The following is a 27,675-nucleotide window of genomic DNA, read 5'->3' as shown; positions in this document are numbered from 1 at the left end:
CAGGATGAGGATGGAGATGAAGGAGGTGAAGGACCAAACACCTCTAGAACCGTAGTGCTGCCCGAGTTATGGAACACCCCGAGGCATGGATGGCCAGTCTACCCCCTTGTCATTGTTTCCACATCGTCTTCCACCAACAAGGAAGACTGAGAGCCACCATTCATGCCAGTCTGGTAAGTGGTGCTGATTTTTAAAAGAGTTTTTTAAGGGTTTCCAGAGGTTTTTTAGGGGTTTTTTTTAGGTACCCCTGACTCTGGGGTTGTGGCGCTCATCTCACTGGCCAAAGGAGCCAACGTTTGTCTGCAGAGAGTTTTTCCGTGTCATGTGGTTGGCCTTGACTAAGCCACTTCTGGTGAAACCAGAGCAGCACACAGAAACGCCATTTACCTTCCTGCCGGAGTGGTACCTATTTATCTACTTGCACTTTGACGTGCTTTTGAACTGCTAGGTGGGCAGAAGCTGGGACCAAGCAATGGGAGCTCACTCCGTCGCAGGGATTTGAACTGCCGACCTGGCTTTTTAGATGGTTTTCCCCAGTATATGTGATTTAACATATATGGCAGTATCCGGGAACATAACCCCCACATAAATAGGGGGTCACCTGCATATACACATACTAAATTAATAATAATAATAATAATGTATCAAAAATTAGGCCTAGAAAACTAAAAGCAACTTGGTAGCTACTAGGATAAAATAAAATGTGAACTCTTCCAACACGAGGCAAGTTAAATGCTAGCAAAGCACATGATGATAATGGTCTGCTTGAATGTCCATAAGCACATCTCACATTTTGAAAATTCTGGCCCTTACAGAATATATTATAGAGGTTATCTCTGCTTAGTATAATTCCAACGCATCCAAGAATTCAGCTGCAAGCTTTGCAGAGTACTTGCAAGAGTCTTTTATCAATTCTTTATGCTGTTACTAATACATTTTGTGAAATTACAACTAGAAATATGCCCAAAGAGAGATGATATACTCGCAATTATTCATTTCATACTGTGTGGAACTTTCTTTTTTTAATAAATCAAAGATTGAGGCATATCAAATTGCACTGAAATTGAACAAGAATAATATTTTCATGGGTATTTTGAAGACTTCATTCTGCCACATTTAGCAGATTTTATACATGCATCCCAATTGATCTCACTGTTGTAACATCTTTACTTTTTGAAAGCTTCTTAGACTTGGCATATCTTAGAAAGCAGAATATTGAAACAAAAATTTGTTTAGTGGTTGTCACATCAAAATAAATCAAGAATGCACTACTGTATTGCTGAAACTTATTTACTAAAAATGTACTAGACTCTTAGACATAAAACTAGAGCCTTCATACAGACAGTGACATATGGCGGGGAGATAAATTTCTAAAAACAAAGTGTAATTCCTCCTCCTCCATTTGTTCACAATGAAAATTAAACCCTAGGGGGGGAAGTGAACGCTTTCTGAACATAATTATATGCTAACAGTTTTTGTTGTTGTTGTTGTTGTTTCATATTGTCATGCTTTCAAGAAAACCTTCTTTTTTTATACATTATGGTTTAAACATGACATAGAACTCAATCCAAACCATGTCTACCCAAAAATAAGCCTGACTGAATTCAATGCGGCTTACTCCCTAGTAAATGACATTAGGATTACAGCCTTAATTAACTGGCTTGAAAAGAAGCAAAACATTTCCAATGATATTTTCTTCATATGTCTAGCAAACTTGCTTTAAGTTGCTGAGTGACCGAAACATTGCAAAAAGAATGCATGCCTCCTCTCTCCTGCAACTCCCTACTTCCCAAGTTTTCAAAACAAACCCTTACTTTTGCAAAGAGGAGGTGGTCAATCAGCAGTGGGTCAGGCATCCTAGACACAGGAGAAGAAGCCTCACATGTTTCTTATGGTCTTCTACAATGGGTAGGGTTTCTTGGCATGCCAATCAATGTGAAAAATTATCTCTAAAGGTAGGAAGTTTTTAGAACCACTGATGCACAGATGGAAAAGAGTCATGTCTGCTGGCCTTCCAGTTGACCCCAACACTCCCATTCAAATGTGTTTCACTTATAAGGGGTACACATGCTCTCTCTGCACAGTTAGGTATCCTGAAAAAGCAGAATACCAAACCATGTAGAGAGAGCCTATGCACCTACAAGTTGTATTGGCGCAGGAACATGGAGCATAGGAAGCTGCCTTATATTGACTCAGTCCATTGGACCACTGTGGTCAGTATTGTCTACACTGTCAGTGGCTCTCTAGGATTTCAGGCAGGGTCTTTCCCAGCCCTACCAGGGATTGAACCTGGGATCTTCCGCAAGCAAAGCAGATGTTGCACCACTGAGCCATGACCCTGCCCTTGATCTCTGCAGAGGCAGATACACTTCATCAGCTCAGACGCCCTCTAGTTTGCAAAGCTGGTTATGGCCTTCTTCTCACTCAGGATGCAAACTCATATCTGGACTGTCCCATCTCAAACTGCACATCCGGTGGATCACATAATTGGATTTCCCTCCATATGAAACAAAATCCTTCCACGTAAAGAACTGCCATATCATGGGAAGAAGCCTAGCAAGCCAGTTTTCTCATAGAGCTTACACACGTCCCACTACAGTATGCACCTATAGAAAATCATTGTCCATTCTGGTCTACAAGTTCTGCTGGATGCTCAGGTAGCAGCCTGGTTTGCATGCCATGCTAAGCTAAACCATAGCTTAGGGCTTGTCCACACTTCTGTTTGTCCTGTGGTTTCTAGGCATGGGTACAAGTAATAATAATAATAATAATAATAATAATAATAATAATAATAATTTATTATTTATACCCCGCCCATCTGGCTGGGCCTCCCCAGCCACTCTGGGCGGCTTCCATAAAAACCAAAAATACAGTAAAATATCACACGTTAAAAACTTCCCTGAACAGGGCTGCCTTAAGATGTCTTCTGAATGTCAGGTAGTTGTTTATCTCTTTGACATCTGCTGGAAGGGCGTTCCACAGGGCGGGCGCCACTACCGAGAAGGCCCTCTGCCTGGTTCCCTGTAGCTTTGCTTCTCGCAATGAGGGAACTGCCAGAAGGCCCTCGGCGCTGGACCTCAGCGTCCGGGCAGAATGATGGGGGTGGAGACGCTCCTTCAGGTATACTGGACCGAGGCCGTTTAGGGCTTTAAAGGTCAGCACCAACACTTTGAATTGTGCTCGGAAACGTACTGGGAGCCAATGTAGGTCTTTCAAGACCGGTGTTACATGGTCTCGGCGGCCGCCCCCAGTCACCAGTCTAGCTGCCGCATTCTGGACCAGTTGTAGTTTCCGAGTCACCTTCAAAGGTAGCCCCACATAGAGCGCATTGCATTTGTCCTGCAACCTTCCCCTAGAAAGCATGTTCTTAACTGCTGAATTGGAACAAACAGCAATCCACAAAAAACCCAATGCCCATTTGCTCCAATTCAATGGTAAACCACAGATTTTCAAGGGGGGAAGCAGTGGGGCAAGCAGATGAGTCCTTAGGGGCAACACACACAATCCTGCTGGTAAGATCAGTGTCACTTAGCTCTTCTCCAGGATTTCTACTGCTGTGCTGAGCTAAACCACGCCCAGCTTAGCATGTCATCTGAAACCAGGCTCATGGTTTATCTCCCCACAGACTAACCATGAGCTTTAGCTAAGGTTTGTTCTTGGTTTATGGCTCAGAGCTTTCACAGGGCAACAGCAGAACAACCAAGGAAAAGCAAGGCAACCACAATCGCCTCCCCAAGAGGGAGGCATGGTAATGGCCTTCGTGTAATTGCAGTCTTTTATCCTCAAATCTCTACATCTTGTCTACGTGGAGTAGATTGTTTTGTTTGGAGGGGATATTCAGTGAATCGGGCCTCCACCTATTGCCTTACATGATACAGCCAAAACAGACCTGTCTCAAATTATATCTAATTTCTGTTATTGTTTAGATTACTATTAGGAGCCAGGCATGATGCTGGCACTGGGGGAGGAAGAAAGGGAAACAAAACCATGCTTCAGTCTGATGAACAGCTTTCATTGTGCAGCCAAAGATAATGATGATCTCCAGAGTGTGACTTACAATGCAGTCTGATAAACTGACAAATTAGCTTCCAGAAAGAGGTTGACAAAATGAAATCCATAGTTATCCATGAAGATGAGACACACACACACACACACACACAAAAAAAAAAAAAAATCTGATGAAGTGGATTCCAGTCTATAAAAGCTTATGCTATAATAATTTGTTATTCAAAGGTGCTGTAAGACTCTCTGTTATTTGCTGCAACAGACTTAACATGCCTACCCCTCTGGAAATAAGTAAATGGGTAGAAATAATGGAAATGGAAATGAATTTATATATTAAGACAAAGGAAATCATGTTAAGTGACAAATGAAATGGGCCACCATTGTTTCAGAAGCTATCTGAGAAGTTAAAGAAATAAAGTTATCACAATAGTCACAAGTAAAAATTATGTATTCATATCATGATATTTTCTTCTTTTTCGTAATAAAGACTCAAGTGATTTCCACAAACCTTAAATTAGTATCAAAATAATGAATTATAAAATTATAACAATGGAATCAACAGCAGCACAACTGTTGCAGATGCTCAAGAGCTGCATACCTATATACAGCCTGGTAGGTATTTTAATGTTAGAAACATACTGTGCCATTAACATGCATATATAACATGCATGAATGTTTGTTAGAACAGCTCTGCAGGTGCACCAATTCAGTATTGTAAAAAATAATAATCTAAAAATAAGTTCATAACATATGCACAAGGATAATAAGAAAAAAAAATAAAGTAAAGAAAGTATATAATAAATATGGGGGGGGACTAAGAAGATAGATGGATGGATAGATGAAATAAAACTCATCTATCTATAAACTTGACTTTGCGAGTTATTTTTGGCCCTTGGTTGATATGTCATGTTGATTAACAATGCAATTTCCAATGTTTTTCTTATCCATTCAGTTAACGATGGAGGATTTTATTTTTCCATATTAGCCAATACATAGTCTTGTACCAATTAAGAGGCTACAACAAGTTGAATATCAACTTCTCTTATTTCTGTTTACACCTAGAAGAGGTGTTTTTAGATTTCTGAATAAAATACTCATCAATATGCATACTCTCCAGCATATATGCCTTTATTTTCCTAACTCTAGTTCAGAGGTTGGCAATCCAGCAGGCAACAATCTAATTTTATACAGCTTCTTGTGTTCCCTCCCACCAGCACACCCTGAGAGTGTGCAAAATGTCCGGTTAATGTACAAAATCCTATCAATGCATTCACATTCCCCAAGACCTGTTGGGAGATTGTACAGTGGGAAATGTGCGCAAATCCCTCTTCAGAGACAGATTATGTGCACATTCTCCATGAGCTGTGGTGTATGCACACAATGGCTGGTTGTTATATACCGTATTTTTCGCCCTATAGGGCGCACTGGCCCATAGGGCGCACCTAGTTTTTTGGGGGGGAAATAAAGAAAAAAAATTATTTCCCACCCCAGCCGCCAAAACAGGCTGCTATCCGCAAGCCTTTGGAGCCCGGCGGGAACTCCCACCGCGCTCAGAAGGCTTGCAGATAGTTGCCCAAAGCCCGGGGAGCCCAACTCTGCGCTGCGGAGCGCACCCCTGGCTTCGGGCTGCAGGCTGCTGCCCGCAAGCCTTGGGAGCCCGGCAGGAACTCACGCCGGGCTCCCAAGGCTTGCAGACATCTGCCCGAAGCCCGGGGTGCACTACGGAGCACTCCCCGGGTTTCAGGCTGCAGGCTGCTGTCCGCAAGCCTTGGGAGCCCGGTGGGAACTCCCGCCGGGCTCCCAAGGCTTGCGGATAGCTTCCTGAAGCCTGGAGAGCGAGAAGGGCTGGTGCGCACTGACCCCTCTCGCTCTCCAGACTTCAGCGAAAGCCTGCATTCGCCCCATAGGATGCACACACATTTCCCCTTCATTTTTGGAGGGGGAAAAGTGCATCCTATAGGGCGAAAAATACGGTACATTAACTGCTCAACTCAACAGATTATGTTATGTAGACACACACATACAACAGAAGTAACCTCCCAATTACAGTGGTACCTCGGGTTACATACTGTTCAGGTTACGTACGCTTCAGGTTACAGACTCCGCTAACCCAGAAATAGTGCTTCAGGTTAAGAACTTTGCTTCAGGATGAGAACAGAAATCGTGCTCCGGTGGCATGGCAGCAGCAGAAGGCCCCATTAGCTAAAGTGGTGCTTCAGGTTAAGAACAGTTTCAGGTTAAGAATGGACCTCCGGAACGAATTAAGTACTTAACCCGAGGTACCACTGTACTACATTTCACTTTTCCTGTTTTGCATTTTACAGAAACAACATATCTAAAATAACCTACTAAACACACAAACAAGATACAGCCAAACACAGCTAGCTGAAGCAAGAACTCTGCATTCCAAAGCACACACTCAAATCTATCACCCTTAAAGTGATTAACATATGGATTTCATTTCTCATTTTGACACCTTCCGTTGGATTTTTTCCCACTGCCTCTGTTTTTAATACTAATTAACACATAATATTTTGACCGTTTACAACATTTCATCATTAGAGGGTAGTATAATATTTTACAACATTAATCCAGGTTAACGTCCATGCCAAAAAAATGGAATATTTTGATAGAAGGCGAAGCAAGGTAGGTGGCAAATGTGGTGCCTAGGCTTAGAAGTCAGAACCCTGGTAAATTAGCTGTTAACAGCTGCGAAACATTTCAACACAATCCCCTCCGTTTCAGACACCAGTTTGTGTCTCTTCCACTAACAGCTACAATTGTCAAATGTGTTATTCAATTCTAGACTATAAGAAATACACTCTTATCGAAATAGCAAGTGTTTAGGTACAGAGGCAGAATATAATGTAGATAGGACTCAGAAGCATCACCAATTCTAAACTTCAAGAAATGGAAATGAGGTGCTAAATCAGGGGTCAGCAAACTTTTTCAGCAGGGGGTCAGTCCACTGTCCCTCAGACCTTGTGGGGGGCCGGACTATATTTTGAAGGGGGGGAAATGAGTGAATTCCTATGCCCCACAAATAACCCAGAGATCTTTTTTAAATAAAAGGACACATTCTACTCATGTAAAAACACACTGATTCCCAGACCATCCACGGGTTGGATTTAGAAGGCGATTGGGCCAGATCCAGACCCTGGGCCTTAGTTTGCCTACCCATGATCTAAATCCTCAGCCTGTATCCATAACCCTTATAAGCCACAAGCCCTTTGCCCATGCATTTTTCACTTGGCTGAGATGTCAAAGTTTCAAAGATAAAATCTTCCAGAATAGTGGGGGAGAAGGAGGAAGCTGCAGGCAAGAATGCTCTTCAGCCCTACACCCCACCATCTGCTACAATTTGGTACACCCCCCCATAGCCCATCTTTTTACATCGGGGTGGGCAACCAAATTTGGTCCAAGGACCAAATGCATCTAGGGTACATCCCTTACTAGCCTTGCTTCAAACTGCACTTGGGTGTTTTCCCCTTGCTGGTTCCCTTGAACTGAAACTGTAGTTTCTGGTTGTTGGTTTTTTTGGGGGGGGGGGTTACTGTACCCTGCCCTGTGATAAAGGCATATTCAAAATACTTTAATATTTTAAATCACATCAATACATACATACACATGCCATGTGGGAGCGCTGTTCTAAACGGCAGATTATATATTTTTGTCAAAAAAAACCAACCGTAATAATCAATAATTATTTAATTTGTACAAGATTTCTCCTTGCAAAACAAAGCCTTCATTTGCAGCCACAATATTAAGGGAGCTCACAAACTCATTTCCCTTCTCAGTTAACCATTGAACACGCATATAATGTTTACAGCAATGTTAGTCCTACTCAGAGTAATCCCACTGAGAGGCTGAGTGTGACTTGCATTGGATATCACCTGTAGGCTGGAAAATCTGCTTCTTAAGAGGCACATATTAAAGAGAAGAAATTGCAGCATGCATTTTTTTCACCATGTACTCTTGGTGTTATGACAAGGTAGTATAACCTTTAACTAATCATACTTTAGCTGACAAATTCTGGAGGTATGTGTTTTTAACTAAATAATCTTGTCTACATGTGTTATTTATAGATAATTCAGCCTGTCAAGAATTATGGATGAAGAAGGGGAAAGAGCAGACTGGCTTTTTAAAAATAAAATTTTAAAAAAATCCCTCAAACTTTCATCCAAGCTATGTGAAAAGCCGATATTACCCTGGCAGACATCAAAGATTTACATTACATTCCCTTCCATTCACTGTTTCTTTTTTTTTTTTTTTAAGAAATTTTTACCACCTTCAGTGAGCCTGTTCTCCCATGTGCAGTTTGCAAGATGTTTTGTCTCAGTACAGAGACCAAAAGTAAATAAATAAATCTGGATTCATCAGCAAACAATTCACAGGAGCATGTTGCTAACTTGCAGTCACATCCCACATATTTAAGGCACATCCTATGGAAGGAGACAGAAGCAGCATTGGTGAGCAGCTAGCAAAGGGGATTTCACAAGTAACAGAAAATACACTTTTCTTAACAAGACCGTAGATTGAGAGGGGGCTGACTTTACCATTACGCAGGGTGAGGCAGCTGCTTCGGGCAGCGAATACCATGGGGTGGAAACCAAACCCACATTCTCCATGAATCTCCTAAGCGTGTCCCCTCTGTAAAAAGGTAAAGGGTCCCCTGACCATTAGGTCCAGTCGTGACCGACTCTGGGGTTGCGGCGCTCATCTCGCTTTATTGGCCGAGGGAGCCGGCGTACAGCTTCCAGGTCATGTGGCCAGCATGACTAAGCCACTTCTGGCAAAACAGAGCAGTGCACGGAAACGCCATTTACCTTCCCGCCGGAGCGGTACCTATTTATCTACTTGCACTTTGAAATGCTTTCGAACTGCTAAGTTGGCAGGAGCAGGGACCGAGCAACGGGAGCTCACCCTGTTGCGGAGATTCGAACTGCCGACCTTCTGATCGGCAAGCCCTAGGCTCTGTGGTTTAACCCACAGCACCACCCGCGTCCCTTGTCCCTTGTCACCTCTGTACCTCCCCGCAAAGCTAGCCTGTTCCCCTCAGGAATGGTGAAGGATTTAGACACATCCCTATGGAATTTTTCTCCAGGAGCAATTCAATTGACTGTTAATTTTCATGAGCGTCTCAGAGAATGTTTTATGCCAACAGGCCTGTTCAAGTTTAAATTCTGATAAGATTAGCCAAGTCATCTGAATGATTATTCCATAGCATTTTTATGGTACTTCACATTTTATTGTATTGGTATATATCTCATTGTACACAACCTTGATATTTCACATGCAATATTGGTATATAAATACTTTGATAAATAAAAAAATAAAATTGCCAGGGTCAAACCAAGATTCAGCTGTCACTCTGGTCCTATTCTGTCTGTGGGAGAGGCAGGCACCACCTTATCCTTTGCCTCAGGGAGCAAATGTTCTTGGGCTGGATCTGAAGGAACAGCGGCTTTTTGTGGCATATATATGCCTCGCTTGCACCTCTACTAAACAGGTTTTTGGCATTGTTTTTTACAAAAAAGCCTTTAAAATCTGTTTCAGGTGAGAAGGAAAATGTTGTGTACTGTACCAGAGGGAGAAATACCTCTCCTAAATCATTTTAAGCTTTATTTAAAAGCTATGTCTGTCTCCAGTCTAACACATTACTTCTTTTCGATTTGAATCCCTACCCATCAAGCAATAGCTTTGAGCAAACCAAATGTGCTGCACTGATGTACTCATGCTACTAATACAGGCCGAATGTTAAGGCTCTCCTCCTGGAAAGTCTGCCCTCTACTGCATGAAAACATGGGAGATAGGAGAGCTAAAAGCTTATCATAATGCCAGTGGTTATGGTATCTCTTTTGGTGCCTCCTAGATCCTGAGGGTGTGGATTTCCCATCTCCCTTGTGGAATGAAGATGAGCTGAAATAAATGAAGTAAAAGTGCTTAGTCCACCAAGCAGAAAATAGTCGTATGTAACCCAAATTCTGACTATATATCTTTCCCACACCCTCTTTGGTTTAACACATAATCAGCAACATTTTTAAGACTGTTCAGCACCTTCTAAAATATCCTAGCGGGCTGTTCAGACACTTAAGACACTGTCATGAAAACTGTTCTTCCTGAATTTAGTTGAATTTTATTCCTTAGGCAGCAATTTGGAACTATTGTACTTTGACTAATTCTCTTCTGAGGAAAAGTCCTCTGAAAAAAAAATACCTTTTCTAGGTACTTCGAATCTAATAAATAAGATATCTCTGTGAGAGGCAACCAGACATGAGGCATCATAAATTCAACAGGGAAGAGATATAAACCCATTACATTTTTTTACATCTGCTAAAGAGGTTTTGAAGGATTGTTTCAAAAACCTGCAAAATTTGTTTAACCACAGTGGACAGTGGGATAAAAGAAAGGTTTTACCTACTTAGGGAAGCAAAATTTCTCCCAAACTATTTTCAACTTCATCAGGTTCAAACTAGAAGATACATTAAATGTATACATGCTTTAATTAAATAAGTGAATTTAATGTGTCTTGCTTTTTCTTTTTTTTAAAAAAAAATCTGCAGTGGAGACTGCACCATGGAAAGAGAAAGTTAGCACTTTCCCCCTTTGCTACATTCTCAACAAAAAATTCCCTCCTGGGGCAAACTGCAGCTTAGAGGTATATGAATTTCAGGTGGGACTGTAACATTAACAATCCTGCAAATCATAGTCCTAGTCCTGTTCCCGTCTCCCCACGCCAAGTTGAAAGGTAAAAACAAGACACATTAAATGTGTCTTTAACCTGAGCATTCTCCTAAAAGCATTGCATTTATTTCACTTTTCTCTTTCTTTCCATGTTACAAGCCATTTTTTGCTTGTGCTGCAGTGTACTTTGATTCCTTCTTGCTGTGTTAGCAGCATGCTGCCTTTCCCATATGTTTGTCAAGCATTTATCTTGCCGTGTCCTGGTTTTGTCCATTCAGCCTGTTATTTGCAGATGAACGGAAGAGTACAAATCAACAGAACTGATGCTGCTGACACTGCGCGTGTTGATTAGGTTTTTGTGTGTTCAGTTACAAATACACTCCTGAATCTTTATGGCTATGCCTTCCAGGGTGAAATATTGGACTGTGCCCAGATTTAATGCTATATCCACCCAGAAAATTCCCCTTCATTTCCATCTTATCAATTAAGGACCTGCCAGACCTTCCAAAAAGCATGACTGGTTTGCCTGCGGGGAAGAAATCCTTTCCCAGCAAAAGAAAAATATTCTCCTTGGCCATTCTGTTTCACCGCACCATGTTTGACGACAACTTTGCTATCATAAGCTGTATTGACAGTATCACATTTGGCCATTTGCAACTTTAACACTGTTGATACAGTCTAATAGCAAAGTTGCTATTGGCCAAATATAATACTCTGATACAGTCTGTGGTTGTGTATTCGGTCATTTGCAAGTCAAGAGGCAAAACACTAAGTCTGTACAACTTGTAACCTACCAAGCTATACACAACTTCCCAGTCATGTTTAGCAGTCCATTAGGAGCTCAAAAACAACAGTGATCTTTGGTCGTCAAAAAATGGGACTTTGGGGATTATTGCAGCACACGGCAAGCCACAGATAACTTCAGCGAATGATCTTCAACAAGCTGATGGCTCCCAACTCTATCTCTCCCTTCCATCCCACCTCAAAAAAGACAGTGAAATTCTGAACCAGCACCTGAAGTCACTGATGGACCTGCTATGAACTAACAAGCAGAGATTTAATGCAGAGCAAACAGAAGTGATTTAAGGAACAGAGATGAGATCTGTAGTCTTGTGGAAGTATTGCATTCTCTTTGGAGAAACAGATTCGCTTTTTGAGTGTAACCCCATGCTATGGAACTCACTGGCCCGGGAGATTAACCCTTGCCTTAATGGTGCTTTTGACATCAAGGAATTCTTTTTGGTCTACTTTTCCTAGCATGTTTATGGCATGACCAGTTTCTAGTTACTGGAGTTGGGTTGGGGTTTTTTTAATCCACTGATCTTTTGAAAGTGCTGTTTTTTTGGTACATATTTTACACTAACACACACACACAGTATTTTTCTGTGTACAAGACTAGGTTCCCCCCCTAAAAAATAATGTCAAGAATTAGGGGGCGTCTTATATAAGGATAGTGCCGAGGGTGGACTGGCAATTGGTTGTTTCTCCCCAAATAGGGGGTGTCTTTTACATGGGGGCATCATATAGATGGGGAAATATGGGGTGTAGGTGTGTGTAGATAGATATAGATATCTGATATACAACCATTTACAATAAATAAAAAATCCACAGCAGGTGGGCAATTGGTTTGGTGGGTCTTAAACTTCACAAACCTAGACAGCATCTTAAAAAGTAGAGACATCACCTTGCCAACAAAGGTCTGTATAGTAAAAGCTATGGTTTTCCCAGTAGTGATGTATGGAAGTGAGAGCTGGACCATAAAGAAGGCTGATCGCCGAAGAATTGATGCTTTTGAATTATGGTGTTGGAGGAGACTCTTGAAAGTCCCATGGACTTCAAGAAGGTAAAACCTATCCATTCTTAAGGAAATCAGCCCTGAGTGCTCACTGGAAGGACAGATCCTGAAGCTGAGGCTCCAATACTTTGGCCACCTCATGAGAAGAGAAGACTCCCTGGAAAAGACCCTGATGTTGGGAAAGATGGAGGGCACAAGGAGAAGGGGACGACAGAGGACGAGATGGTTGGATGGTGTTCTCGAAGCTACTAGCATGAGTTTGACCAAACTGTGGGAGGCAGTGGAGGACAGAAGTGCCTGGTGTGCTCTGGTCCATGGCGTCACGAAGAGTCGGACACGACTAAATGACTAAACAACAACAACAAACTTCACAGAGCCTCAACTAATCCTATTGATTTAACGGAAGTCACAAAACTACCTAACCTTTCAACCTCTGTTCAGTTTTGCTTTTTGATTACTACTGTGGTACCTTGAGTTACATACGCTTCAGGTTACATACGCTTCAGGTTACAGACTCTGCTAACCCAGAAATATTACCTCGGGTTAAGAACTTTGCTTCAGGATAAGAACAGAAATCGCATGCCAGCGGCGCAACAGCAGCAGGAGGCCCCATTAGCTAAAGTGGTGCTTCAGGTTAAGAACAGTTTCAGGTTAAGAACAGACATACAGAACGAATTAAGTTCTTAACCCGAGGTACCACTGTATTGCATTGCTACCCTTTAGACCAGGTCAATGGTCTCCACTGGCCTTGAGGAACTTCTAGAGGATAAATGCTATTGAAAAGGCAGTAAACAAAAGAAGAGTCACAGTGATTACAGTATATTTCTGTTGTCATGAGCACAATTTGATACAACTCTTCTTTCACTCTTCCCAGCACCCAGTCCCCTTCCAAGAGTGAAAGAAGTGCATTGCTCTCAACTCAAAGGTTAGACTTCTAGCCTCTAAAGTGAATCTAGAACATTAACTCAGACACATAAAGAATAGAACACAGGAAGCCATCTTATACAAAGTCAAGGCATTTAGCTCAGTATCACCTACACTGACTGACAGCATCTCTCCAGGATTTTCTCTACCTGGAGATGCCATAGAGTGAGCCTAGGACCTTTTGCATACAAATAATGTGGTCCATCACTAGAAGAATGTGGTCTTTCACCAGGAAATACACAGAATTTAGAAATGTTAGAATCTCCTTTGTATCTTCCCACTAAAATCTTGCTTCCTTGAGCATGCAACAGAGGAGCTGAAGGCAAACAGAAAGGTCCTGAAAACCAAACTGAGCCCACAGGCTGCCAGCTGCATATCTCCAGCCTACATCTAAGATCTTCATTAAATGAAATAAACCATAAACCCAAAATGCAAAACTGTCACCTGAACATTAGTTGCTAAAACTACATCTATCATTTTGATGCAGTTGTCCATTAAGCTTACAACATCTCACAAAAAAAATACAGCACTGGATTTCCTACAACTCGTAACTGAACAAGAGAAGTTACTGAAAATAACCATTTTGCCCACACGGAACACTGAGTGATTGACAGGAGAAGAGAGCTGGACAAAATGGTCCAGTGTCTCTGTGTACATTCTCACTGTTCCGAGAAAAGTTTCAGAGTCGTCACTGTGCAGTGATGTTTTCCTTTGACACTGTAGCCAGTTAAAACAGTATATACTTTTAGTCACTTTTCCAGCTATAACATTTACAGCCAATTCCAATTTTGAAAATGGCAGCATTTTGGCTGGTACTAAATGAAGCCTGTTGAATGGTAGTTTTTCCCTGGCAAAGCTGACATTCTATATTAAGTTTTTACATTCATGGAACTGAAAAGGAAATCATTTACGTTTCTCCATTTCAGCTGGTAAATGTAGTTTGGAAGATTAAAGGATAAATCACATTAGCCCCTCACAGGCAGAAGTACTGTGATATTAAAAGGGGGGAAAACACATGCAAGAACTAGTTGCACCAGTGCCCATCTATGCCCATTCAATTATGTATATAGGCTACATTGTACCATCAGCTCCATGGAGGCCAGGAGAGCCTCACTCCAACTCCATCTATTAATAAGAAAGAGTGGTCTTGCAAACTGAGTTAGCATAGAATGCCACTATGGCCCAGTTTAGACACAAACGAGCAGATAATCCATTACAAATGGGCCACAAGGCACTTTAAAACTCTGCTACTAGTTAGCAAAACAATTACAAGGTTTCATGCTGTTCCATACTCAGCAGAACAGGGTTTGTTCAAACCATGATTTGTTAAAAAAAAGCTAAGCTACCAAACCAAGATTGTTCACTGTTGCATCTGAGAAAAGGAAATAGTTGTGATGCATTTAACTGAGTTGTATTTTTTCAGAGCAGATTCTTAATTATATGTACATTATGCTAAATCTATAGTTAAACAGGACAGTTCAGAAGAAGGCAATACTGATTAGAAAATGAGGTGCTGGTATCACGAAATGCTCGCCGTATGATTCCAGGAGAAGTAACAGTGTCTAAAGATAGACAGCTTGTGTCTTGGTGCACCATATAAACTATGGCCACTGTGTTGTATCTAACATTGATCATACTCAGGACAAAACCACTGAAATTAACAAACATGACTACAGTGGTACCTCAGGTTAAGTACTTAATTCATTCTGGAGGTCCGATCTTAACCTGAAACTGTTCTTAACCTGAAGCACCACTTTAGCTAATGGGGCCTCCTGCTGCTGCCACACCGCCGGAGCCCAATTTCTGTTCTTATCCTGAAGCACTATTTCTGGTTTAGCGGAGTCTGTAGCCTGAAGCGTATGTAACCTGAAGCGTATGTAACCCAAGGTACCACTGTACTCTGAGTATGACGAATGTTGCTACAACTCTTTGTCTAGTTTTTTGGTCTTTTAGCATGAAATTTCATTGCAAATTAGACCACAAAATTATAGAGGCCAAACACACACTGCATTGCCTGATTCTAAACAGCAAACAACCTAATCCTAATAAATTGCATCATTTCCATACTAAATTGTATCACAGTTTTGAGGTGAAGTTTCCCCTGTGATCAGTGATGAGCTATTTAAAAAACAATTATGCCAGTATATTACACTGCCTTCACTGGCAGGAGCACTACTGGAAGCGGGAAGGAAGGAAGACAATGCCCCAGGAGCCCCTGGGAAATCCTGTATTCCCAAGAGCTACTGACTTTGTTAGCAGCCCTTGGGAAAACTATTCCCATGGGTTATTGGACGTTTCATCCTGGAACCAGATTGAAGGGGAGGAAGAAGGCAATCTTCCTCCTTTCTTCTATTTGAAGCCACTTCCCGCTGCTGGCAATGCCAGTCAGGTACGTAGGGTTCAAAGGGAATCAAGAATAAGACAGGGATCAGATGATAGAAAGGGAAGGAGGGCCGAGGGCTAGGCTGGTGAGCAGAGGTTTCAATAGGAATTCTTCTTTGGTTTGGAGTAATCCAAGCCCAAGAAGAATCTGGGTCTCCCAATATTTAACATTTCTTTGAGGGAAGCATTGCAAGCCTGAAAACTCATATCCAAATCCTGGAAGAACTGGCTTCACCAGCATCTCCAGTTGCTACTGCAACACATATACATAACAGCAAACAATTCCTCAAGTGCAATCAGTATAACCATCACACTGAAGATCAGGCAGACAATACCGCACATCATTGAGCCCATGATATATGCCAGATGGAATTTTTCACCTGAAAATCTTGATGTTTCTTATCATTGTGCAGCTTGATGGCCATAGGCACTGGACTGGAAAATTAGAAGGAAGTTGAACTGTGACTATTCTGTTAAAAAAAATTAATTCAAGAAAATGGAACATCAAGTGCAATCTGTGCATTACTGCTGACTGAAATAGCACAGGGACAGACTATGTGGGGGCTGTTGTTGTTGTTGAACTCCTTTGAGGGTAATTAGATGTCAGCGTGAGACTGCTTCAAAAGAAAAACCAATCCTCTTTCAAGATTCTAAATCTATGGATACTAGAATCGTCTATAGTTCGCTTTTTAAAAAACACACACATTTTATTATATATCTCACGGGGCACCCTTTGGACTTCCACCTGGAGGACTGATTATACCCACCTGATTCCATTCAGTGGTGCAGTAGCAACAGGTCCTCCCAGATAGTATCTCGCTCTATGTTTTAAGCTTTTTCCTTCATTTTGTTTTTTGCAAAAAAAAAAAAAATACAGATAGGTTGGGGAATCATTAGCTTCAAAGGGACCTGTGCATATCAAGAGCTGGATCTAGAATCAAATGTTACTGGTTTCCAATAGTTACACTTTTTCGGTTAAAAAAAAGGGTGCCAGCACCCACAAAACTGTAGAGTTGGAAGGGACCCTGAGGGTCATCTAGTCCAACTCTCTGCAATGCAGGAATCTTTGGTCCAACATGGGGCTCAAACTCACAACTCTGAGATTAAGAGCCTCATACTCTCCCGACAGAGCTATCGACCCCTGCTCTTTATTTTCAAGTCCTTTGGGTGCCAGAACAAAATGGCTCCCACAGGTCAAAAAAAAGAGGTACACTCCATACTGGTGAGTAACATCACACGCACAAAAGAATCAACCCCCATTAAGCCAATTATGGGAGGAAGGGATGGAGAGAGCAATGCCTTTCATTTCGATAAGACTTGGTCACTATCAACAGATGCTAAGTAACATGGAAGTTTGTATTAGATCAACATGCCTTTCTTGACAGTGATTTTAGCTGCATGGAGGAAGAAAGCAACAGTCTGCTTTATTCAGTCTCAGCGCTGGGGCTAAGAATAATGACAGGAATAGTTTTGATTGGTAGCTGGGGGGCTGCAAGGGAAGAATTTGGGGGTTTCAGGGGTGATACTGTCCCATATTGTTGCTGTGAATTCTGGCACCATCTGCCTGTGTGTGCTTGTTTCTCTGCCTGCAAAACACCTGTTCTGCCTGTAGTAAATAAAAGAGATAATTACAGGTGCCATAAGGCTTCAGCACTCTCTCCTCCAAAACAAACTGACCCTGTAAGAGATTGTCCTTAAGTTCCCTCTGCCTAGGGAAGAGAAGCCTAGAACAGTACACTGTGCAGCTTTCCTTACACAGCATGTTAAGAAACCAACTAAAACAGTTCAATCTGTAAGGCCAAAGAGCATGTCTAACCTCAAGCACATTTCAGCATGCAACTCTGGGGAAATCCTTTGAAGTGAATTTGGGCTGTTACTGCCATTTAAAAGCCAGAGTTAGCTATGTTAGTCGGCTCCAGCAAAACAATATAAGAGTCCCGTGGCACAGACAGTCAAATGTTTTGTGGCACAAGCTTTTGTGGACTACAGCCTGCTTTGCCAGACACTATTGTAAATTTTTTATGCCAGCATTTCACTGACCACTTTGCAGAACAGAGATACATTCCTTTGCCAGTTTCAAAAGGAAATGGAAGGAAAAGGACGGGATTTGATAAAGCAACAGAAAGACGCATTATGGAAAAACATTGACTGGTAATCAACAGCCAGGTGAAGTTTATGTTGATCCTCCAAACATTTTGTGTTTGAATGCATTTGCTTGACTCGAAAAGGATGATAAAAGTCGTCCCAGATACAGAAGCAGCATCCAGGACCACACAAATGCAGCACCATTTGTGTGGCCTCTCAGCTGTGGGGTCCTCTCCCCTGGGAAGTACACAATAGCAACATTCAATAGCAACATTCAAACAGACTTTAAAAAACATTTGATTGAATTAATTCAGCATTTTACTGAAGATTGTCTACAGGCTAGATGTTTTAAGGAGCGATCCTAACCCAGGCTGCTGCCTAGTGGGGCTGCAGGGCATTGAGCAGCAGGGCAAACATGACATCTACCACCCTGCTGCACATAGGCAGGAGAGGCAGACAGGTAGCTGCAGGGCCAGCCAGGAGATGGCACAGCAATCAGCGCAGACCAAGTCGAGCGCCATCATCTGATGGCTACAAGGCAAGCTTTGGATCTCTTGTTATTTGACACATTCTTAGAATGGCCTGTTTTGAGGTCTTGCACTAGCTGTCACTAGCAGTGACCCCGTCAGGGCTATTCCTACAAACTTGCACATTCAGCAACCAACAGGGGAAGATCTTCACTGGAGAAGTGATGCTTTTGTCCCTGCATCAGCGTTGGCTGGTAGGAGGCTGTCTTCTGCCCGCTGCTGCATTTTTAGAATTGTTTTTCAGGCTCGTTTTAATGGCAATACTTTAATAGATTGTTTGTTTATCCCTTTGTAAGCCATCTCTTGCAGGCTCGTGGGAGCGGCATTTGATTAATTAATTAATTTCAATGGAAAACTTAAGCAATGGCAAGATAAAACAAGTTGTCCTTATAATTACAACCTTGAGTAGTGTGGAATAAAAGAAAAGGCATAATTGGCAAAATGCTTTTACTAAATTTCTTCAATAAATGTTAGCATTCAATTATAAAAGAGAGCTTTGTTCCATTATTAATATTTTACACCCAAATTAAAATAGCTAGAGTGCTCTTAGCTCTCATTTTATTACAATGGCAAAACAAAAACCATTTTGCTGAATTTTCCTTTATTGACACAAACTGCTCAGTCCCTGAACTAACTTTACATAGAGGGGATTTTACAGTAAGAGACAACTTCCCCCCCACTGTCAGTTATTCAATCTAAATCCACATTCTGCTATCACTTATCCTCAACTTTCAAACCCAAGCTTGCACATCTGGATGATGTGGTCAGTGCTGACTGGAGTGGGACCAAACCGGAAAAAGACATGAATGAGAGCAACTACAGGTCACCAGATGGAATGGAAAGGAGAGGCTAGAGAGAGTTTGTGACTCTACTCCTTCCCATCTCTTTTCTAAAGGATTCGTGAATATCTAGCCAATTTTAAAGGCTAAACCTATTTCTGTACCATAGCCAAACATTATACTGGAATTATTACATAAATGCTTCCACAGTATTTATTCTTCTTCCACATCATCCAGTAAGCAGTGAATAACGTGATTTCCCCCCCTGTATTCAGTGGCAACGCTTTCAATCTTACACCTTATATATGAAGTTTCTACTTTTCTGACTGCACATTTGCTCTGATGTATTTCTCTGATCAACACCAGCACATCAAATAAGCACAACTAACAGGGGAAGTCACCCTATGATGCTATGCGCACTTATCTGGGAGAAACTGAACTCAGTGGAACTTACTTCTGAGTAGACATGTAAAGGAATGTGCTGCTAGCCTCCCTATCTCCCTCCAAAAAAGGGAAAATATCTTTTTATTACCTTTCTCACTACAATGCATTTTCTAAGAGAGCATATTTTTCATAATACACCCTTTCTTGAAATCAAAACTAGGATGGCATAGTAATCCCAGAATAGTTTTCAAAACGTCATAAAATAAGCAACAGTTAGAAATATAACAAATATACACAAAGAAGGTGATTATCTCAGGGGGCAGGTAGGTTCACATATACAGAGGCAATCCTTGAGGTATTGAAGTCCTGAGCCATTTAAGATCAAAACCAGCACTTCGAATTGGGCTCATGCAGTTGGGTCAGGATTGGTGTCATTGGAACCAACTCCTAGGTGCTGAGGTCCCTTCTCCACCCTCAATAAAATATTTGAGGGGGCTGGGCCTCCCCAAAGTTGATGGGCATTGTCATTCAAATGGTGTCCATGTACTATATCTTATGCAAGACAGGGCCCTGCCAATATTTTATTCAAGTCTGCCGATTTACCAAAGGCATCTTTCTACCGTAATTAAAGCGCTAAATATTAGTAAAACAGTTTTAAAACAGGTAAAGTGCACAGTGCATGCATAGTCTATGATTTTATCACATAATAACTAGTTCTAACTTTAAATCTAAAGCTCACAGATTTCCAGGTAGTTGCAAGAACACGAATAATTTTATGTAAAAGGGGTCAGTCATATCAACAGTATATTAGTAGTTTATGTACTCTAGAAATTGTTAAATAATAGTTTATTTGTACAAGTAAAATACAAGTTTTGGAACCAGGTGAATACTTTTAAGAAGAAGAAAAATATTTTGAGAGGGTTTTTATTTTGGTAAGAATATGCCACCAACAGTTTTCAGAGTCCAATCAAACAAATAATATGCCACTCCGAATATACTTCCTAACAAATTAATGCATGTTACACAAACCACATTCACTTAGCTTCAAACTTCACTTTTTTCATCTGGGATTTATGCCTTCTCTTTCTTGAATATCTTATACTCTTGCCTCGAGCTAATCCACCTCTTTTGAAAGCAAAGCCAGAATTTAACAGCTTTGCCTCCTAGAGACCTAATGATAGATGTCAAAAATGTATCATTAGGATTTTGTCCAATTAAAAAAAAACAAGACTTAACAGAATGTATGTGTTATACAACTTTCCCATGTTGGACTAGGTAAAAGTTTGGAATAATGAAAGAGAATTCCTGTTACACAACATCTCATATATCCTTGAGGGGAAAGGTTTACGACTTTCCCCATTGTAAAAACATATTATGCTTTCAGGTTTTATTAGAGTAGTGATCCTGATCCAGAGATCTTTGTGTACAGTGACAAGAAGCTCAACATGATTTGTCCATGAAATAGATAGGCATTATGAGAGTCAGTTTGGTATAGGAGTTAGTGTATCAGATTAGGACCTCAGAAACCAGGTTTGAATCTTGAGTTCTTCAGAGTAAAGGCAGGCAATAAATGTAGTAAATAAACAAGGCCTTTTAGAATTGACAGCACAAAAGAGGGTAGATATGGAATTTCTTCCAACACAGCACCGTTTACCAGATACAGAAGATTAATACAGATGCCACATTTCCAAACAGATACAACTCTTTCTAGATCAGGGCATATATGTAGAAATATTTAAATCTGAATTTATACATCACTATTGTCAAGGGTTGTGAATACAAAGGTTCTATAGTTTTTCAGGGACGCGGGTGGCACTGTGGTCTAAACCAATCATAAGGTTGGCACTTTGAATCCGTGCAACGGGGTGAGCTCCCGTTGCTTTGTCCCAGCTCCTGACAACCTAGCAGTTCGAAAGCATACCAGCACAAGTAGATAAATAGGTACCACTGCAGTAGGAAGGTAAACAGTGTTTCTGTGCACTCTGGCATTTGTCACAGTGTCCCATTGCACCAGAAGCGGTTTGATCATGCTGGCCACATGGCCCTGAAAAGCTGTCTGTGGACAAATGCTGGCTCCCTCGGCCTGAAAGTGGAGATGAATGCTGCACCCCATAGTCAAATTCAACTGGGCTTAACCATTCAGGGGTCTTTCACCTCCTTTATAGTTTTTCACTACATCCTGTATTTTATTGTTATACTGATCCTAAATATGTGCAATGATTTCCAGACTGTGTTAGTCTGTTGCAGCAAAAACAACAGTCTTTTGGCATCTTAAAGACTAACAAACGTATTATAGCATAAGCTTTGATGGATCAGAATTCACTTCACCAGATGTTGTAAATTAAAGTTGCCATATTTCAAAAAGATTTTGCAAAATCTCCCCCAAAAATGAAGTTTTTAGGGTATCTTGTAGGGAAATCGGCAAAAAATCAATACTTCCGATATGGGCTGTCATGCCTATCTGGGCAGGTCTATTTTCTTACTGTACCAGTGAGACGTCCCTTCACTGGCCTCATATCACAGATGTAGTTAAGTCAGTTTTGTGGATATAAAACTTGCATAGATAAAACCCAAATCTCATCACTAAAAATTGTGATACAAACATAACCTCCATAAGCAATTAAAACAACAACAACAACAACTTAAAAGTAACTTACAACTTTATCCTGTTTGTAGGGAAGCTCCCCTAAATTTAGTAAATGTGCAAGGAGTTGCAACCTTAGACTTTAAAGCTAAGTACTAAATTGTGAACTTAGAAAAAGGCATTGACTGGATGGCAAATGTCCATATGTAAACTCAAAAGATGAGTTTTAAGCAAGAATTCTACATGAACATATTAAAATCTTATTTTCTCTCTTCCAATATGATTTCAGTTCCGCTAAGGAGAAGAAGCTATATTCATTTCAAGACCCTAATGACTTCTGTTTGCATAAGAACTATGTAAGAAGATTTACAATGCGGGTAACCTTTTATTAAAGTATATGCTAATCACTCTCAATACATCTAAACTAAAACATCACCAAGAAAATATGCATAATGTGTTTAAACCAAACACAAAACAAAACCATTATTTCTTATTTTACATGTACAGTAGTTAATTATTTCCTAATTGGCTATAAACCTTTAATGTTAAAGTATATGGATTGTATTTTAATTTAGTTTTTAAAACTCATACCAAAATAGAAACATTTTCATAAATATTTATTGGACCTTTCAGATGAAATGTTTCTCTTGCAAACTTACAGCCTGTGCTTACTTAAAAGGAAGTTCCAATGATTTTAGTATAATTCACTTGCAATAAGAATACTTATGATTACAGTCCCAGGTTTTTACCACAATGTTAAAACAGTTAGGGGGAAATTATCCAGTTTTAATTCCAATGAGGGGATGTGATCTCACTGCAGTTTGGCTTTCTGAATCATCACTGAGAAATCAGTAAAATGAATAAATCCCTGCAAAGGTATCCTTCACAGATGCTACAAAGATTTTATTGGTAGACTGATGTGGGAATATTTTAAGGCAGCAACTGCCTACAGAATTTAAACACTATAGTTCTGTCACTGATCTATAGCAAATTGCCTGCAATTATTGTCATACGATCACCTTAGTAATACAGACTGACCAGGGACAGCAGCAAATTAGCAATATGGCCTGTCTAAGGCATTTAGGCTGGCATCCTTCCCACTTAGCTGTAATCTTAACCCCCAATGTAGGGGAGGAAGCCCTACTGAATTCAATGGGACTTAACTTCTGAATAGACATGGTTAGGATTGTCACCTTGGCTGCGAATAAGACCTATTGGACTTAACTGGACTTGCTTCTGAGTAGACATGTATAGGATTGTGCTATCGATCATCAAAATTTCTCCAGCCATACAGACATCATCAAACCTCAATACATGCAGCCAACTTAATATCATGTGTACAGCAAGGGTCCTAGCTACACCACACTGTACCATCATCGTATTATTTATGTAGAAATAAAGGTGAGGCCTGAAACGTTTCAAAGACATTAACATCTAACAGTGATGTTAGCATTTTTCCAAAATTAAAAAAATAAATATATCAGCCTACTGAAAGCAAGGAAAAATATTGTTATATGCAACACAACATGGTTTAGTCTACTTCTTAACAACGCTATATGATAAAAATTATTGTTGTTTCTTTCTAAAGTTGCACATATTTCACAAATTATGTACCTTAGGAATCTTAACACGTCTTTTTTGTTCATAAACCTTTCAGAAATTTGAAATCGTATCTCAATATACTCCAGTGAGGGATGCTTGTATTCAACATTTCTAAAATAAAACTACACAAGATTTCAGAAGTTAAGCTAACTTATATAAAGTTACCCGTACGAAAAGAAAAAGGCCAGGAAATTGGTGGAAAGTCCTAAAAACTAATAAAAGTACTGAAAAGTCCTAAACACTAACTCCAGGAATTACTCAACGTTCATCACAAGTTCATTAAAACCAGAAACCTATTTGTGGAAAAGTATAAAACAGACAACAGAAAAGCATATGCATATAAACCATTACTTGAATCTATGAAATATCATTTTTAAAAGGCACATCAATATGCATACAAGTGTACTCAAAACAACATAATCTATCTGCTAGTTTAGCATTACAAGAATTACCCTTGTTGCATTTACCCTTAGGACAGTTGTGTGAAGAAAGTGATTGTGGTCACTGTTCATTGTATCTGATTTCAAGATACTTACATCTGAGGTCAGGATGTATTTTTTCTTTTTCTTTTAGCTTTTTAAAGAAGTGAAACTAAGGCTAACATACTTGGCCAAGGCCACACCATGATACCATGACAGAGGACAGACATAGACACCAGATGTCCATGATCCAATGTGATGTAATGGAAGTGTTAGTCAATGGGGGTGGGGTTGGGCATATAGGGTCACCAGTCCCATACTATGGAACAAAAATTCAGCAGGCACCCTCCCATCCGATTTTCAGGCATCTCTTAAAGACCAATCTATGCAAACAAGCTAATGCAACTGGGTTGGGGGGATTGGTTCATTAGAATGGTCATTTTGTCCTGTTTTTTTTGGTGTTTTATATTTTATAGTAAATATTTATTGTATATATTTATAGTTTCATTGTATATATTTATAGTTTTATTGTATATATTGTTGTACACCACCATGTACGAAATAAATGCTTAAATAAATAATTCCCCAGTGAGCCACAAAGCTCTCCTGAATCAGCTATTCTCTCTCAATCTAACCTACCTCACAGAGTTGTGAAAATGAACTCTTTGGAAGAGAAGGGTGGGATTAAAAGGTAATTAAAATAAATAAATTTCTGCACACTGTTCCACACTGAGGACCTCTCTCTCTCTCTCTCGCGCACACACACACACACGCACACACACACACGAATTCCAGGAAAAGATACCTTAATGTGCTATTCTGAACATACCGTATTTTTTGCACCATAACACTCACTTTTTTCCTCCTAGAAAGTAAGGGGAAATGTCTGTGCGTGTTATGGAGGAAATGCCTACGGGTGGCATGCCTACGGATTTTCCTCCTCTAAAAGCTACGTGCGTGTTATGGTTGGGTGCATGTTATAGAGCGAAAAATACGGTACTTACTAAGGAGATAAGATACCTTAATGTGTTATTCTGAACATACTTACTTACTGCCTCACTGAGCTGAGTGGGGCATCAGAGTCAGAGCAACCTTGGGCAGTTGCATGGGCCCCAGCAGTTAACCAGGGCATGTGCAAGACTCCCCCCCCCCAGCCTGGTACTCTAAGCAGCTCTGGATAATGGGGTCCAGTCAGGGGCATCTTACCCATAGAGGCTAGTGGCGTGGGACACCAGGGAGCCTAGTTCTGGAGGGCGCCAGGGAAGAGGCAGAGGCTGGATGTGGCACCTCCTGGCATCACCTCACCGCCCTCGACCACCTCTGCCATGCCATGCCAAAGCAATGCCATGCCCAGAGCCTCCGTCTGCCATGGCCACTGCGGCACGAAGTGGCCAACTGAGCCGGGAAGTGCCGCGGCCAGCCTCCGCCTCTTCCCCGCTGGAGGAACCACCCTCTAGCTGCTGCCTGCCTCTTCCAGCCCTGCCAGCAGCGCTGTCCTCCCTAAAAAAAACTCTGAGAAATGGGGGGGTGCGGAGGGAGCTTTGCACCATGGCGCTGGATATGCTTAAGACGGCCCTGGGTCCAATTGCTATTTTAATTTTCCACAATGCCCCAAAACAGGGAGCAATGTGAGAAATTGAAACTGTAGGTATGACCCACCAACGCATGAAGAACTGTTGCCTTCTTTGCCTCCTGGTAAGCCCGGCAAGAGAGAAGGCAGCCCACCAAAGAGCACTTAGGAACAAAGGAGTCAGACCATTGGTCCACATAGCTCAGCACTGTCCACACTGACTGGCATCCCAGGATTTCAGGCAGGGGACATCCCCAGCCCTACTGGGAGATGCCAAAAATTAAACCTTGGAACTTGTGCGTGCAAAGCAAATGCTCTAACACTGGCTTATGGCCCTTTGCCCAGGCCACCCTCAAAGCTGGAACCAGTTCTGCCCTAAGTAAATGATACGTTTGCACTGTCAAGAATGCAACCTTAATGCAAGCCGCACTGAACACACTAAAAATTACTTCCAATTAAACATATGAGAGAATTGCTAGAGTAGATGTCAGGATGATCAAGGAGGGCCTCTGTCAGCTGAATAAAGTCACTGGGTTGAGGAAAACATTGATATATACTTGATTTATATGGACATATAAATGATCCATTAAAAGACAAACGCTATGCACATCAAAATGATATTCTGGGGATTTAATGCTATTACAAGTGTAAACATAATAAACAATTGTAGCAATGCCATATCGCAGTAGGAATTCCTCCCAATCATTTCAGAAAAAAATGAGTTTCATACACCTAAAATTGATTTAAAATATAAAATATGTACAGTAATTTATTATTATTGTGTCTTTGAGAATGACATAGACTTTTTCAAAATGTAACTATTATGTACCTCCTTAGTTCTCCCTTCATTTTAGATCTATATGCATAATTATTTTATAAATATTATTTTATTTTCCCTATTTTCTCCATAACGTGTACATTTTAACACTACTTTAAAATTCTGGTGATCACTACACTTTCAAGGCTTACCTGAGAGTAAATCCCATTCAGCTCAATTATTCTGAGTAGACATATTTAGGATTGCACTCCACCAGAATACATTTCAGCATTTTAGAGGCAGATATATTTTTCCTCCAGTAAAAATATAGCCTAGTTGCTTATTGCAGTAAGCACACATCATGTTACTTTATTCATTTCTAAACTCATATCTACATATGGATTTTAAGTATTTTATAAAATAATTTGAATATTAAAATAGTTGGGGGTTCCCGCCCCCAAAGAGTCATTTCTAACCATTGTACAGACTTTACTCCCCTTTCAAAACAAAAAACAAAACCCACAGCAGCTATTTCCATAGTTACGGGATCCAGAGTTATTCATCGTGGAAGTTTGCTTTGTGGAAATACATGACTGTTAGGCACAAAATCCCAGAACAGCCCCATCTCTCTACAACTATGTCCTGAAAGAGCCCAAACACATGAATCAGTTGCAACAATACTTACTCCCCCAGCTCTAAAATCCGGATATGCCTCACAAGCACACAGCACCTGCAGACCAATCCCATGCGCTCTGATTTGGAAGTAAAACCCACGCTGTTCAATGGGACTTGCCTCCAAGGAAGGGTGCAAGAAAACGTGCACAGGACGGCAGCCTTCCTTCTTCCAGAGGGAGGGGGGGGAGAATCAAACAAACCGATCGGCTGCAACGAACGCATTTCTAGCATTTACACCAATCCCAGTCCATACCAAGAGGCACTGAAGGCAACCCTCCCGATGGCTCCACGCGAAGATGGGAGTCCATCCCACCTGTTTGATACCCAGGAAACATTCCCTAGCGCTCATCTCGTTAAACCTCTCTCGTTACCTGGTTCAAGTGTATCCCATGGAGCGCGTTCCTACCAGCGGATTCCTCTCTCTCTCTCTCTCTTTTGCCAGCTTCCCAAGAATAAACCCAGCCGCCTCGTTCAAATCATGGCTGGATGAGAGGAACGCCAAA

General features: G+C 41.0%; 1 protein-coding gene across 9 annotated transcripts in view; it reads right to left on the bottom strand.

Annotated features, from left to right (window-relative positions):
- HDAC9 (histone deacetylase 9) overlaps positions 1 to 27,675 on the bottom strand; it is a 472,213-nt gene that overhangs the window by 400,779 nt on the left and 43,759 nt on the right. The window lies entirely within an intron of this gene.

This window comes from Podarcis raffonei, chromosome 12 (assembly GCF_027172205.1).
Source record: "Podarcis raffonei isolate rPodRaf1 chromosome 12, rPodRaf1.pri, whole genome shotgun sequence".
In the NCBI taxonomy this organism is placed as follows: domain Eukaryota; kingdom Metazoa; phylum Chordata; class Lepidosauria; order Squamata; family Lacertidae; genus Podarcis; species Podarcis raffonei.
Note: the sequence above shows the minus strand (reverse complement) of the source record. Positions and strands in the feature narration are given on the sequence as shown.